This window comes from Nylanderia fulva, unplaced genomic scaffold (genome assembly GCF_048542155.1).
Source record: "Nylanderia fulva isolate GAGA-0341 unplaced genomic scaffold, ASM4854215v1 Scaffold708, whole genome shotgun sequence".
Classification (NCBI taxonomy): Eukaryota; Metazoa; Arthropoda; class Insecta; order Hymenoptera; family Formicidae; genus Nylanderia; species Nylanderia fulva.
In genome coordinates, this window is record NW_028190817.1 from 7440 (window position 1) to 24278 (window position 16839).

General features: G+C 39.8%; 3 pseudogenes; 2 read left to right on the forward strand and 1 right to left on the reverse strand.

The window, feature by feature from the left end:
- The first annotated feature begins 3758 nt into the window (after nt 1-3758).
- On the forward strand, nt 3759-5948 carry LOC146720330 (large ribosomal subunit protein uL23 pseudogene; annotated as a pseudogene).
- Nucleotides 5949-6394: 446 nt separating this feature from the next.
- Nucleotides 6395-7861, forward strand: LOC146720331 (uncharacterized; annotated as a pseudogene).
- Nucleotides 7862-9026: 1165 nt separating this feature from the next.
- Nucleotides 9027-16734, reverse strand: LOC146720332 (CUE domain-containing protein 1-like; annotated as a pseudogene).
- Between the last annotated feature and the right edge of the window lie 105 nt (nt 16735-16839).

Sequence of the window (16839 nt, forward strand, 5' to 3'; positions counted from 1 at the left end):
GCTTATGTACAAAAGGAATGAGATTATCTAAATCAGTTGAAATTCTTCAATCCATACTTCTCGTTATTATTTTAATGAATTGTGCAAAACAAATCCTCCGAAAATGTAATTAATTTATCAATTAATATTTTATAATTAATGTTTAATAAATATTAAAATATATTCTATAACTTATATATAGCTATATTATATATATAAAATAATGTAAATATGTATAATAATATTATATGCAATATAGTATATATCTATATAACAATTTATTATAACTATTATACTTTATAATATATACATATAATAAATATATTGTTATATAAATTATATTTATATTAAGTGCATTACCGTCGAGCATTTAAAACACCTTGGGCACTCATTTGTGCCTTATATCTCCGGCTTCCCTCGATTTTCTTTTCAACTGCTAAAGTGGACAATTACATATTTTTATTTTTTTTGAAATTTTTTTATAAATCAATGTCTACTGATTTAAATATCTCGACTTACTTATCGGTCGAACTGATGTTGATCGGTTCTAAGTTTTAAACTCTGCATCTCACGCAATGCCCCAAAAATGTTTTGCACTGAAAGTGAGTGCGCGATACGTGTAAATAATTCTCGGATACCCGTTGCCCGTTCTTGAAGAACCGGCCCAAATATTCTGCCGCATTCTTTTCGCCATTTCCTATTTCTATCCCCTTTTTCAATTTGTCGTACACTTGAATGAGACTATTTTCCAAAATTGATAATGATCGCTCACGAAAATAATGGATACTTATTGTTGATTCTTTTACCATAAATCCTTTATGGCACCGACTAAAGATGTGAGATTGGACCAACCTTTGCTGCCGACTTGCTCATTCAACCATTTTGGCAGTGCGCAATGACATCATTTACTCCACATCACAACAACATGATTACTGTAAAATAAGAAATAATATATAAGAATATAAATAATGTAAACTAAAAACGAATAAAAAATTTTAATTTTTTACCATTAGCTCCACGATAAAGATGCTGCTAACATTTGATCTTTCTTGTCCGGCAGTATCCCAATCTTAAATATATGTAAAATTTATCTTCTTACAATACCACATTTAACAATGTTATACCATTTTGTAAGCATTTTTGATTTTTTAGTTTTATTACATTTGGCAAAATGACAAGGCAAACAAGGCTATCAAATCTCCACTTTCAAAGTCCACACCGATGGTAGCCTTGTAATTGTTGTCGCAAGAGCTTGTGAACAAAAACTATATAAGCAACAAATAATTTAAATATTTAAATCTTTACATCAAGTAACGTGCAAAACCATTTATTCTAAATAATATTTTTAAAAACTATAACTATAAAAGTCATATATATAAATCTTTAAAAGATTTTTTAATCATACTTACCGATTCACCAACGACGTCTTGGCCGACAGCAACGTCACCAAGTGACGATCACTTTGGATATTCTGAGGGTCAAGTTTTGTTCTCACGGTTCGTCTGATCAAGCCTGCCGAAATCGCTCTCGGTGTAACGATCATCTCCGATGAAACGTGGTGGGGCCAATTATTTATCTATTCGGAGGAGGAATTAGAGAGAAGGTGCATTAATCTTTTGTTTAACAAGTTTCAATTATTTTTTTTCTTACCCGTGCCTCTCATCGTGGCCTTTTTCTTTCATCATTTTTGTAAACTGCGGACGCGTTGCCAACACGCACGCGAATCTGAACAGCAATTAAAGCATCTTGACACATATATACTTCATCGAGAATTATGTAGCACAACAGATTAATTCCAGCAAAACATTGGTTGGCTTGTGGCGGTGTTCAACTCATAACCATGGGGGGCTTATTATAGTGGCGATTCCTGCAAAAACACCTATAATTTGATGTAATATTTGTAAACTGTCCATCGTAATACAAAACATTTTTTCGTGGATTCATATAATAATAATTTAAAAGTTATTAATATTAATATCTAATTATTATGAACATATAATTTAATTATTTCTTCTTTCTCGAAAATAACCTATTCATTTATTATTAATAACAACTTTTATCATTAATAAAACTATATATTTTATATATAACTATATTTAATTTAACTAATATTTACCTGTATATTTTTCTTTCCGCTCTCCCTCTTTGGCAAATATTTTTTTCGCTCATTTAAAAAATGTTCTTCTTTCCAAACGGTTCCAAACTCATTTGATTGATTGCACGAGCGAACGATTCAATGGTTTCAACCTTTTAATAGAGAATAGAAGCTTCGTACCTCCACAATCCCTGAGAATAATTCTGGTCGACCATCGGTCCACAATTCTGGCAATCTCCATTTTGAAAGTCTCTGCTTCGCTGTCACCGCCAGCGTAGTACCGGAAGTCGAATTGGTCGACGCTCGCGCATCCGTTTCACACTTCACACGTGACGTTCTCTTTCCACTGTTCTTTTTAGTAAAATGCTCCCAACCTACGAAGTCTCGATAAAGCAAGGTAGATTTGGAAACAAGATCTATATCCATTTCTCTTTCTCTCCTCTTTTAGTTAAACACACTTTAGGTAAATTTATGCTTATTTAATAATATAATTCCCGGTAACGAAGTGTATTTTGAAATTACTTTTGCCGAGAACGCATCCCATGATACCCATGTGGGTTTATCGTTCTTCGACTATATGTCTTTATTTCGTTGTATTTACGATAAAAGTAACTTGCGTAGATGTTTCTCGAAATTTTACGCGTCTCTGTTTTGTGAATTGTCTACAATCGGTTTTTTTCGCAATAATGCTTTTTTATGAAATCATTCATGCTGTTATCATAACCTATAAAATAGAAAGAAAACGAAGAGCGTCTGATATTTTTATATTTTAAGAGCGTAATATGAATATAATTAGAGAAAATATTTCAATTTTTCTCTTTTCATGTTTTTCTCAATTATCAGTGTAATTATTTACCTATTCTTCTAAAAATAGGTTAGTCTGCAGAAAAAATAAACTATAAGAAAACGATAAGAGACGAACCGCCACCAGCATCAACCCAGCCTCGCAGTGGCGAGCTTTAACGTAAAGACAGGCGAAAAGGGCGACAGTAGACTCCTCGCGGGCTTGCAGACCAAAAGATCAAGCGCGACCCTCGATCTTACAAAGCTGTAGCAGTTGCTCTTTGCGCTAGATTAGGCACCTTCCAAATCACGGGTGGTCCGTGCAAGTCTATAGTAGTCTCCCCGGCTACGAAGCGGCTGCTGACGCACAAGCGCTCCTGTCAACTTCAGTTCGTCGTGCTACGTTTGGTCCCGAACTCGCTCACTCCGCTCCCACTCTCCCTCCTCCTTCCTTCCTCTCCCTCACCCCCACTTACAGTCCTTCCCGATGACCACATATCGTTGCGCAGTCATTATTCCTCTCAGTAACAGCAGCACTTATGTCAATCTCCGGACAGACTGTGCTGGACTGGAGGTACTCCCACTCCTAATTACCCCGCCGCCTATCTTGTTGACTGTCAGGAAGATAGGCGAGAGGCGAGTTGGGCCGCCACCCCCGCGCTCTTCTCCCCCCCACCCCCCCCATAACCTACCACCTCCACTCTCACCCACCCCCCTCACCCCCGACCCCCTCCCCCCTCCCCCCACTTCCCACCCTCCTCCCCCCCACCCACCTCCCACCTCCCCCCCCGCATCGCTTCCCTCCAACCGCAACAGTCCCGTTTCGTGCACCCGCATACCCTTCACCCCCAAACCAGACCAAAATCTTCTGCCAGCTCCACACGGATCTGGCACGACGCCTATGGAGCTCACCACTAAAAGTACGCTCCGACGAAGGCTGGTAAACAATTGTCTATCGTTCACGGGCGAACCCTGCCCTCCCACCCCCCTCGTTCCGCTCGACGGGAATGACACTCTCCTTTACACGCAGGACCGCGTCCCTGAAGATTCGAGAGGAGGGGGAGCAGGCGTTAATTTCGGAACGGCGGGCACGGGGTTCGGAGCAAAGTGAGGGTCATAGCCGATTGAGCTTGAAAACGAGGAAATAAGAGCGAATGCGGGATAAATGCGGAACATAGTGGGAGGTGAATAGAAATATTGGCGCGATATGGCATGGGCGAAATAAGATTCGCGTCCGACCATAGGGTTCCATGCGGCAGCCGGAGGCATGCGATGAGCAGAGGTTCGGACGCTCGATGGAATGGCTACCGTCGCTGAAAACTCGGGCTGTTAATCACTCATAAAAACGTGGCGATCGCTTAAGGATAGGTGGGCGAAGTGGTACGATATGGGAGTTTAACTGTCGCAAACCTCAAGACACGGCGTCCGTTATTATAGTGTGCGCTCGTGCTGGACCACGCTTACCTGTACCGCCCTCCACTACTACCCCCCTCTCACCTTCTCCTTTCCTCCTCCCCCCCTTCCCCACCAATACCCTCCCCCCCTCTCTTCCCGCCCTTCCCCTCTTCGCTCCCGCCCATCCACCTCACATATACCACCAAAAAGCTGATCCCGTTCCCAACGTCACACCCCCCTCCCCCACCCCCCCTCCCCCCCGATCCCTCCCCTCAGCCCCCTCCCACCCCCACCCCCCATCCCACCCCCCCCCCCCCCCGCCCCACCCCCTCCCCACCCCCCCCATCTCCCACCACTTAGCTTCCTTATTACACGCTATGCCTCCCCCCGGGAGGCGCTCAAGCGACTCGTGCGCCACCTTCCTAACCCCTCTCCGAGGGCATCGCTATTGCGCTGCCGACGTCTGCAGCACCCCTCTACATCCCATCCCCCGATCTCCTAACCTCCCCGTCTATTCCACACTTATACAACAACCAAAAGTACCAGTATGCGTGGACAGTTGGGCAGGGCCCGGTAAGTGTAACGCTAACCTCCTCCTCCCCCCCCCCCTCCTCCCCCCCTCCCCCCTCACAAACACATTCTTATCATCAACCTCTCCCCCCTCTCCCCTCCCCACTGCCCACACCTGCAGCCCCTCCTTTCATCTGCCAAGCACCCATCAGTCATTAACCAGCTAGCTCTGCCAACTGCCGCAAGCAACCTGCCGACTAAACGCTTCCTCAATCTTTGCCATAAAACCACTTATCAGTCAGCCTAAAAACTGTACAGGCTTCTAATAAGACACCCAAGGGTTGAAAATCACAACTCCTCTGCAAAAAAGCCCTTAAGGCGCAAAAAGGTTCATCAAGTCAGATTTTTTTTCAAAAGAATTATATTGAATATCACCAACTTTTTTAAATTTCTTTTTTTATACATCTTCAAATATAATATCTCTATATAATGAGATTGTATGTAAGTGTGGGAATCTCTTATGAGTTTTTATGAAAATACCTTTTAAAACACAATACTGATCAAAATTAAAGAGTCATAATATGGTATACAATGGCATATTCATATTACTGCAATGCTGGCAATAAACAATTTTGCATTTCAATTCTGAAGGGAGGCCATGGATCCATAGTGGCGGAAGAATCCGGACTCTTCCATTTTCCTCCATAGGCCCAAACCTTCAGACCACCAAGGGAATCCCAGTATCCACGTAAATCTGTGCCAACAGAAATCGGTAAGAAAGCTCGAACGCTGGAATTCTTTTATAATAATTAAAAATATCTAAATTTGTAATTCTTTCTCTGAAAATCTATTGTTTTATAAATCTTGAAATTATTGCATTTTCAGTATGGATCTTTCATAGAATAAAATTCCCGCTATACGACGGAAGCGGCGATGAAGAAGATCGAAGAAACACACTTTGGTCTTCATCGTGCCCACATCCGCCAATAAATATCACATCAATGCGGTCGATTAAAGAAACTCTATGTGTCGATTGGCGAAGGTGAATACCTTGAGAGGCCGGACGGCCAAAAGAAGGCTTACGTGCGTTTGACGCTGTGATTACGATCCGCTCGACGTCGCCACAAGATCGCATCATATAATTTCTATCCTCTCTTATTATCAAAATAAAACAAAACTGTACTGATAATAAAAAAATATCAATATGGATATTGACTGCACTTCATCTGTATTGTTTCCTTGTTAGATTATGCTCCTTTTAAACATAGAATAAAGCGCACAAGAAAAATCTTTATCTTATTTATAAATCAAAGTATTATATTATAGGTTTAAAAAATATTTTTGTACCTTTGTGGAGTCAGATCACTTCAAAATTATAATTTCGACTGTACTCGCGAAGGAATATTGCCATCTATCGCGACTAAGTGGCAAGATAAATTCATTGTTCTCAGGGGATGTGTCGTGCTGACGTCAAGGTAAAAATCAATTTTAGATAACAATGAATTATGTCAGTGTGAAGCAAAAATAATCATGTTTGCATTAATTGTTTAATTCAATAATACTAAAATAGATATGTAATGAAAAATAATATAAGTATATAATACCCTTGTGAGGTAAAGTAGATAGTACACTATGTGGTCAATCATTTAACGTTTTTAAAAAGGCTCATATTAAGGATATATTATAGTCATCATAGTTTCTATAATTTTCATAATTCACAGGTTTAATCCGCATCATTTGGTATTAAAAAATGATAGAAACATCCAGGAGGGATTCAATAAAGAAGAGAGCACTCTACAAGCTGCAGGTGCTATGCACCTGCGAAAGTATGGGGAGTTCTTTGAAAACGCTGGTGGAAAAATCCTGAGTGGGCGACTCTGCGCTTGAGTATGTTAAGAATGCCTCTACTCTTAGTTTCAAAGCAAGGAGGATATCAGTATCATCTCCCTGTGAGATTGAAAAACAAAGCACTGTCCCAGCTGCTGGCAGCTGTGGCAGGAACGTGCAGGGAATCAGGCTGCTGAAGGTGGAAGCTGCTAATTTCTCTACACAAACTCTTTGCACATGGAAAATTGCAATATGATCTCACTAATGGACAAAATTTTCTATCCGATCTGCGGTCTATCCTTTTCGTTAATCGATGTCAACTGTTTGGGCACCTTGATTTCACAACATTGGCAGTCTATTCTGGTGCCGTTCAGGGAGATCTTTTACCTACCCTATTAAATGTTTTAAAAAAAAAGGGAAATTTCTATTCGTGATCTTCATGCCCTTGATAAATTTCTCGAGCTCAATTCAACAATTAATCGGGAAAAAACAGGATGCATTTTAACGTTCCAGGGTTGCACAATCCTTGCATTGGCGTTGCTGAGCAAAACTAGAGACATTCGATCACCTTTGAAAGATCTTCAGGAAAATTTTACGAAGGAATATCTTTAAAAAGCGATGAAATGAAATGGATGAAAATAAAGTGCAGTTATGACGAACAATTGTCGCTTTTTGAAGAAAAAACGATCACAGATGTGGAGACTAAAACCCAAACGATCATGCTGCTTGAACAAAAACTGGAAAAAGGCTAACATTGGGTTGCAGGGTGATAAAGCTTTTTTGGTACTTGCGATCGGGATTATTAAGAGAGTCTGGAGGCGACAAGAGGTTCTACCGGTCACGTTGGTGGGAAACGTGATTTGGTTACCTGCAAATTCCTCAGAACATTGTGCCAAAGGAAACTGGACGCCGTGAGCCCCAGATAGGCAAAAAGATTCTACAGGCGAGAACGCAGAGATTGCCGATTGTATCATTCTGATCACCGAGCAACGACCGGGTCGAGAGATCAATATTCTGACGAGACAATCTTCAAGTATTGACATCGGGAAAAAAACGTACTTGCTACGGATCTGCTGCTCTCTTGTCCGTGAGAAACGGTCGCATTCGTAACGAATCTTCACGTTTTCCCCCTGTCGAAGCCTATGCCCAACACGTGCAACTGATCTGCAACTCGTGGATTTGCAAAAGTCCCTGAACAACGTTCTATACCTTGGACCGATCGTGGTGCAATCGCAGGCGCAAGTGCTGCAGTATTTAGCTTATTACATTTAGCTATGCGGGAACACGCGCAAGGGCCCTTGTTCAGAAGGACAAGGCTAAAAGGGGGGGGGGGGGGTTTTTTGGGGACGCGCTATTCCCGGATGGGGGTTTCTGGGGGCTATGGGGGCTGAGGGGGGCGGCCCCGGGCCGAGCGCTGGGGGGGGAAGAGGGGGCTAAGGGGGGGGTTTGGGTTTGGGGGGGGGTTGCACCCGGGCAGGGTCCAGTTCAATTGCCGAACCTTCCGCAAGAGGATTGGTGAAGCTACGTTCCTCCTGGAAGCTACGACGGGCCGTGGCCGAGCTCCCGAGCTTTGGGGACGACCCTTTGGATTACTCGTTGCGGGGGGGAAAAATCATCAAAAAAATATGCTCCCCCGCCTCCCTTTTCCTCATCGTCACGGTACACCGGGGTCTGCCACGTCCCCTCTCTGTTCGCCGCCCTTCAACAGCGCCGTGGCGAACAGTTTTGTCGAACTGGGAAAAACACCATCGCGGAGCCCTTTTTGGGGAACCCGGTGAAAAAGCGTATTGAAGCCCGCTTGCCATGAAATCGAACCATTTACATTACATTTTGCCCCCGCCCCTTTTTAACCTTTGACGCTTCTACGAACCCTTCAACATTGGGGCCAAGACATGGCAGAGTGGTGCGTATTCCGCCTTACCTTAGCTGAAACAGGTCCTGATGGGGGGAAAAGTTTCCGAGCTTATCTGGATGATATGTTCTATAAAACTGACAACGGTCCGCTTTTTGCTGATTGAGACCTATCCCAGAGCACACGGGTGGCCCGCATAAATGGCTAGGCACAGTGAAGATCATCTGCCGGGGCAACCCTCGAACCCGCTTGGATTCTTTAGAAAATTTTGGGAAAAAAAACAAAAACTTAGGGATGACCTCGTGACGGGTTAAGCTACTTGGACCGAGTTTTCGCCATTTTATTCACGCATATCGGCAACGCACTCGGTTACGTGGCGAATTGATCCGTTCTGTGGTCCTTCATGCTGCTAGCTCCATGCGGTTTACTTTCCTTCTTCTTTGTTCCTGCCGGATATTGATCGAAGACTGTGGCCCTTCGGAAGCGCTCTGTCGTGGACTGAATACAGCGTCGAAACGCAGGCTGCGGCTAGACTACTGGAAGGGAACGACATCGCCCGATCTGTCCGCACTTTCCCGAAGCATTTCAGTACTTCAAGCTACTGTGGACTGTCACGGCGGCAGTTTTCGCGACCCAAGTCTTATCATCTGAGACATCTACTGGGGGCTGTGGCATTTCTCTAACGCTTCTGTGTGCCGCCGTTGACCTGGAGTTTCGTAGCTAATCCCGTTCGAATAAAGAAAAGATGTTTAAAGAAGAACGGCAAACTGGCGCGGCGGGCCTTCACCGACGATGGCTTTGCCATGGTAATCCCGCCTACAACATCAACGAACTACTCGTCAAACGCATCCGCTGGAACGAACGGTCTGCTTGGGTTCAAGTACGGTGGATGAGCACATCGCCCAGCAAAATTTGCCGCCGATGTAAAGACACCACGGAGACGAGAAGCGCTTCAGCAAACCCAGCGCTCACTCCTCCACGTCTCGTCTCGCCGAAGGAATGCAGAATTCCAGGCTATTGTACTATAGTCTTTCTGGTGCTAGAGTGTTTCTTTCAAACCACCACCCTATACGTAACCAGCCGAGAATACGGATTTGTAATTTTGATACTTCAATATTGGCATCTGGGGTCGCGATTCTTAATTGATACGGGAGAAATAATCGATACAATTAGAACTAGGAAATATGGCACTTAGAACTATTTCTAATTTATCCTAATTGTGGAGTTTGCACAGAATTTGAATAAATATATTCAAGTCTAGCGTCTCTTTCTATTTTATTGTATATAAGTCATCTATACGAAAACGTACAAATGGTTCAAGCTACATTTGTTGAAACCTATATGAACACATTCAACGTAATATACGTAAATTGTTTACACAATTTCAAATTTTTTTAGTATCTTTGTAAGTTTCCAGTAGGTCGGTAATACTAAATTAGAAGTTAAAATTCCATAATAGCCAACCCCTAAAGACCGCTGCAGGTAATGTTTTGTGTTTTTATTCTTTCAAATAAAAATATTGCCCAATGCAGCGGTCATATTGGATCTGCTATTTTGTAATTTTGGAATTCCAGATTAATAATGCCCCCGACATTGGAACTTACAGAGATACCAGGAAAATTGTAACGTATAGCTAACCAGTCCTACACCTATATTAAATTTTCCTGAAAACTTTTTCGGAATTAAACTCAAAAAATGGCCTTTGTGTCAGGGGCCAAGTAGCATTTTAATTCTACATTAAAAAAAAGCTAAAATTTGACTCTCTATTGTACATTTCGAAAACAAATTTTGGCTCGAGCCATTTTAAGTTTCATATGGAATGACTAATATATATACAATATAATTCATAGAGCTCATGTTATTTTGTAAGACTTAGATTCTTTCTTTACAACCTTTTTATAAATATTTTTCTACATTCACAATATCATATTCTCGTTCATAAATAATGGCTAACTGGCGACTAGGATTTATTATGCCTAAAAAAAAGATGCATTTGCTACTCGCAATAGTAAGTAGAATCGAAAGCGTAATGACTGAAGCATATTATGTGATTTTTTAAGCTTTAAATTTCCTCAAAATATCATGAGTAATTGCTCGTCGCAATAGTATGTATTCGGTTTTTTGCATGCGTGTGTCATTTCCTGCAGAAAAATTATCATTAACGTGTTAAGATAACTACTATTTAATAAAATCAAATAATGTAAATTTTCTCAGACACAATGTAGCCTTCAATCCACTACTTTCATTAATTACTCAATTCACACATTCACCACCCAATGTAACTGATTAATTTCCCTTTCTTGATCATTGAATTTTCAAAGGAATCGTTTCCAATCTGGAGTTCGACCTTTTTTCTAATTTTTAACAAACATTCTGTCCTATAATACCTTAACGCACTTTGCGTATGACAGACATAGACATTATACAAACACATATGATCAAACTATTTCAATAGCTTGGCACGTGCTAAAAAGCTAATCGCATTGCGTTACTTTGCATCAATAAGAACGGAATCCTCTCTTATATTAATTATCATTTGAAACGATTCGCTTCATCTTATTAAACTAAGTACTTTCCAATGTCATCATAATCTTTTTTTTTGAGAAAATTATTACTGGATAAATTCTCGGCAAAAGTTTTCTCATAATACAAATTTCTTAAACAATTACACGACACCACCATTAATACACAATACATACAGATCATCGCAGCAACATGTATCACAGACAAAATATAACAATCTATTAAATAAAATTTACGTTAACAAATATCGCAATAAAATATCACATATTAATTTAATCAAATTAAAACAGATCTATATCCTGAATGAAATACATAATATTAATTAACTGTTAATATCCCTACGACATACATACATACTACACACATATTATATATATTATATAATCTATCTTAATATATATATAATCTATATATATATATATATATAACTATACTATGTATATCCTGCATACCGAATATGATTTTTTTTTATAATTTTGTATTGTTTGTCTCTCAAACGTTCTTCTTGCTATTAAATTTTTCTTTGCTCTATATATTTTTTATCTTTATCGTTTTAATAATACGCCTTTGATCCTCATCCTATCAATTTCATTTCTCTGTTCAGCTCATTATCTCCATCACGTGACCCAGAAACATACATCACTAATTAAATTATGTAGCGACGCTACATAATTTTCAATTTCGTCCGCGCACATTACGCACATTGATATGCGTTTTTTGTGACATTGTAAAAAAATTCACTTAGCTGTGAACGCCATAAGTTTGCTCTGTCCTGTACAATAAAGTAGACCAGAGTATAGATATTCCCTGTAGAATCGATAGTTACAGATGTTATTCCCTTTTTCCCCCCTTACGATGAGGTTTCGATGACTCTTCTGGTCCAAGAGTCGTCACATGGAACTGTCGTGGCAACAATTGCTGCCCCCGGGCGTTTCTTACGCGTGTGAAATACGTTCGTGAGTTTGTGGCGAATTTACGGTTCGCTCCATCCTTCCCCCATACAAAAAACTGTAGAATAAGAATATTCATTATTAGAGAGAAGAACAGAATAAGGTCACATTACGATCTTATATTTTATTTCTTTTTTTAACTAGTGACTTACTTACATTTGCGCCCATGTTCCTTTCTTCAGATCTTTCCTTTAAATAAAATCCTTCGTGCATCATACCAGTCTGAGCACTGCATTTCGAGTTTCGAATTACACCCAGCAGAAAAAGTATATTTCTTGTTTGCTTTTTTTTTTTTAGTCGTATTGACAGTAGTGGATAGATGCTAACATTTCTCCTCAAATATTATCACTTAGTAATCTTTAAATTCTTTACCAATTCCAACGTGGCTAGAAAATCTTTTCATTCCACGAGTTCTCCGCCATAAACTCCTCGTTCTCTGTAAAAAACAATGGTCTCTCTCATCTTCCAACATGGGAGGTCTCTTGCGAGTACACTGAATCAATGCCATCATCCGATATCATTTGCTGGTGCATTCTTAGAAAGTATCTGGCAAATGGTCCCCACAATGGTGGCTGCCACTTATGTAAGATCTTAAAGCTGATTTTGTTGCTAGAATCTTTCCCTAGTGGATTTGCAGTGCTTGGCAATTCTTCTTCTTCTGCGCTCTTCTGCTCCAATGCGAACTCCTAATCTTCTCAGTCTCGTTGTCAGTACTCATAGTGAGTAACTGACAATCGTAGTATCCACAGCTTCCCTGATGGACTCAAGCACAGCCTGACCCAATGTAAGGTGATTCATTTCTTGTGTTAATTAATATGACCATTGGTTTACTTATCTACAAATTCAATATGTTTACCTCTATCACATCGTCATCCATCGGTGGAAACAAATTTTGGGGTTGCTTACAGTCCAGCCATCGTCCCCTGGTAAAATTCCAGCGTGGTCTGCTCTGTTGCTTCTGTCTAGCTCCGTAGCAAACCTAATGAAGTTTTCAGACATAGTTGATGGACAGCTGATTATAATTGGGAATAAAATTATTAGAATTGCAAAAAATAAATCTGTAAATACTATCTAAATACTGCATTAAAACGACAAACACCTGCTGATGACTTCAGGAAGTGACAGCTTTATCCAGCCTGCACACCTGGTTTACGTTTTACGACGGGTCACCCTATCTTTTATTTAGTTCCATTACATATATCATCTGTTTCTAAACGGTTGAATTAGTCGATGACGTGCGACGTGTTTAGAATACGAAAGATCCTCTGTCAGTCTATGCATATAGCATTTTATGTACTAAACGAACACAAAGTTCCTCTTCCTGGAGTTGGTTTGGCAACCGGGTGGTTTAATGTTAATAAACGGGGATCCACTTCTCACTACACAATACGATCACATCAAGAATTGTTCACTCATCAAATCTGCTCACCATAGAAATGTAATATACATAGATAAGAATTAGTTGCAAGCAAATGGCCAGAGAGGAAGAGAGCGGCCACCGGGATTCATGCAGCCTGCGTGAAGCGTCCCCTGACAACGTGGCATAAACTACGTCGTGGACGCCGCGTTAAAAAGCAACGGTAAGTGGTTCGATTCCGTGATATGGTTCAGCATTACATCCTTATCTCTTTACTCCTATCTCTCTCTCTCCCTCTCTGAAGATATTTTTCGAAAAATCCGTATCAAGTGCAATATGTCATCTACCGATGAGTGTAATCCAAAATATATTTTACATATCCATATATCTATTATGTAAATTAAGAAAAAATGCGCGATGAGCAGTATTTCACATCGATAAGTCTAAAAATATTTGTCATTTTATTATTGTGGCGAAACTAACGTGTGTATAGGATGGATGATTAACATACAAAAATATTGCGTCATCTATCCCTTGTTTTAGAATTTTATCCAATTATTCATGGATATTTACACCCTTGTGCTGAAAATAGCAGTACTCTAATATTTCATTATTAATATTCCTAAGAAAATTGTATTAATATTCTAAAATGTAATCGTAATTACCTCATTCATCACGATAAAAAAAAAGGACACTTGTAACATACCATTTTTTATCTCGCCATCTCTATTACAAAAACCTTTTTCTAGCTTGGCTTACACACGTTGTGCAATAAAACTATGTACAATCCTAGGCATAACGATAATTCAATTGTGCTGGGGCCGTCCTGTCCAACACGATTCAGGCAAAATTACGGATGCACGTCTCGATCGTTGAAACACCGAAACAGAACGCGAACGCGTGGGCGATTCGATGGTGGGGAATCACGCCGGGCGTCCTTCTCTATTCTCTCTCTCTATACTCTATATAACTCGAAACCGCGTCCCGCGTCGCGCATGCAGTGTGGTGGAATGCGGTCTGTGGCCCTGTGCCTTGGTCGACGAGCCGGGTGATCGTCCGATATAGCGTATTCATTACGCAATAGCGACTATTTATTATAATATTAACTCATCCATCCGTTCGCCCCGCGCGAATAGTGATTCGCGTCTGACGAAGCGGCATTGTTCAATTCTTTTCTCCGCGAAAAATCGAATCGGAATCTCTCTTCTCTCCGTCAGTGTTTAGAGAAAAAACAGGTAGAACATTTCTCTTCCATCACCCTTGGCACGATGAATCCACGTAGTAATAGACGATTTTGCGGAGGATACAAATAGAGAGATCAACAGAATACTTGCAACCTCTGAAGTTTTCGGATAACGCGTGATCGAGCGTTTTCCGGTTGTTCAGACGAATACTTTTAGGGCGTAAATGTGCTGCGGTTTAACGATTGCAGACGTCGACGGATTGGTTACTTTTAGGTTGGGGGGGGGTTCGATTTTTGATAGTTTGATACATTTCCAGAATGTATCGTAAATCAAGTTTCAGGTGGAATACCTCACCAGGGTGAACACCTCACGGGGGGGTGGTCGAGAGCTATAAAGTGACGTTTTATTTAAGATATACTTTCAGTGTTAAAAAATAATACTTTTTTAATTTTTTATTCTTCTTTTTTTTTTTTTCTCTCCTCTTTCTCTTCTTTTCTTTCTTTTCTTTTTTTCTTCTTTCTTTCTTCTTTTCTTTACTTGTTCACTTTATTTTCTTCTCTTTTTTCTTTTATTTTTTTCTTTTTTACTTTTTTTTTTTCCCCTTATTTTGTTTTTTTTTATGTTTTTTTTCTTTTTTCTTTTCATTTTCTTTTTTTTCCTTCTTTCTTTTTTTACTTTTTCTTTTTATTTTTATTTCTCTTCTTCCTCCTTTCTTCTTCTTTTACAATCATTGCTCTTATTCTATTTAGCTTCCTTTTTTCTTTTTTCTATCTTTCTTCTTCTTTTTTTTCTTTCCGTCTTTCTGTTCTTATTTCCCCGTTTTTGCTCTTTTTTTTTCCACTTTTCTTTTCCCACCCGCTCCGCTGACGTCAACCCCCCCCCAACTCCCACCCGAGATAACCCAAAGGTAACTTTAATGTTGTGATTTCTTCTTTAATATAACAGGACCACAGTTTATGCCTTAAGAGCTTTTCTCTATTTTATTTTTATCTTTTTTTTTTTACTTTTTTATTTTCCTACTGTGTTAATTTTCTCTTCCTTTTTTTTTTTTTTTTCTTTCATTTTTGGCTTCCTTTTGTCTTTTCTTCTTTTTCTTTTTAATCTTTCTACATTTCTATTTCTTCTAGGTTATTCACCTTCAAACTTTTATATCTTTTTTTTTTTTTTCTTTGTTTTTGTTATTTTTTTCTATTTCTTTGTTTGCCATTTTATTTTATTGTTCTTTTTTGCTTTCATTATGTTTCCTGTTTATTTTTTTTTATAAGACGCTGTACTTATTGCTGAATTTTCTTTCTTTGACTGTTCAAGTGGTAGGAAGTTTATTATTTATCTTTGATGGTTTAATGTTAGGTTATCTCGTTTTTTTGCATTGGTTTATGTATTTTAATAATACTTGTAGTAATTTTTGGCCTTTATCAGGGCGACTTTAAAAAAGAATCTCTCGAACCCCTTTTTTTTTTTTTCTACTTTCTTTTGCTTTGTTTTTATTTAAACCCCCCACCAGCAACCCTCGCGCCGACCTTGCCAGGCCAAAAACGGAGGTGACTTAAACTATTCCCTCTTTTTTTTCTGTTTTCTTTCACTTCCTATTTATTCTCTTTTTTTCCTCACTTCCAGATCCCCTATCTTTTTCTTCTAGACCTTTTTCCTCTTTTTCTTCTTTTGTCCACTTGAACTTTCAAGTCGCTCTCCTTCTTTTAGGGTAAGTAGGGAGGGGAGGGGGAAGACTTTTTGTGGGTGTTCTTGCGTGGGGGGGGGGGGGGGGGTGGGCTTGGGTGCAGGGGGGGGGGGGGTAGGAGGGGGGTGGGGTTGCTTTGGGGTGGGGGGGGGGGGTGGGGTTGGTTTTCGGGTTGTGTGGGGTGTCTTTACTGTGGCTTTCTATGTGCCCATTTTATTTTTGGTTCTGTTGTATAACGTCGAATCTGTTGTTATGGGGTTGCGCTTTTTTATTTGTCTGGGTATGTGGAAAATTGGACCCCTAGAGGTGTGGCTTTGTTTTTTGGTAGTAGGCTTGTATAGCCCCTTTTTCTTTCTAGTTGGTTTTACTTATTCTTTCTTTGGTGTAAAGAGGGGTGGAGGCCCGCATTGTATTCTTTAAGCTTCTCGTTTTTTGAGAGTCCAGTTTAGTTGTTGTTTTTGTTGTTTCTGCGCTTTTGCTCCCCAACATGTCTCCTCCTTCTTCTCTTTCTCTTTGTCTTTTTTTTTTTTTTTTTTTCTTTTTTTTTCGCCGTAGCTTTTTTTATCCTCATCCCCCTTTTTTTTTGCTTTCACTTACCCATTGTATAACTGCTTTCTTACTTTCCTTTCTATTCCTTTTTCTCTCTTTTTTCTTTTATCTTTGTTTTCCTTTTTACCTTTCTTTTTCTCTTCTTCTCTTATTTTTT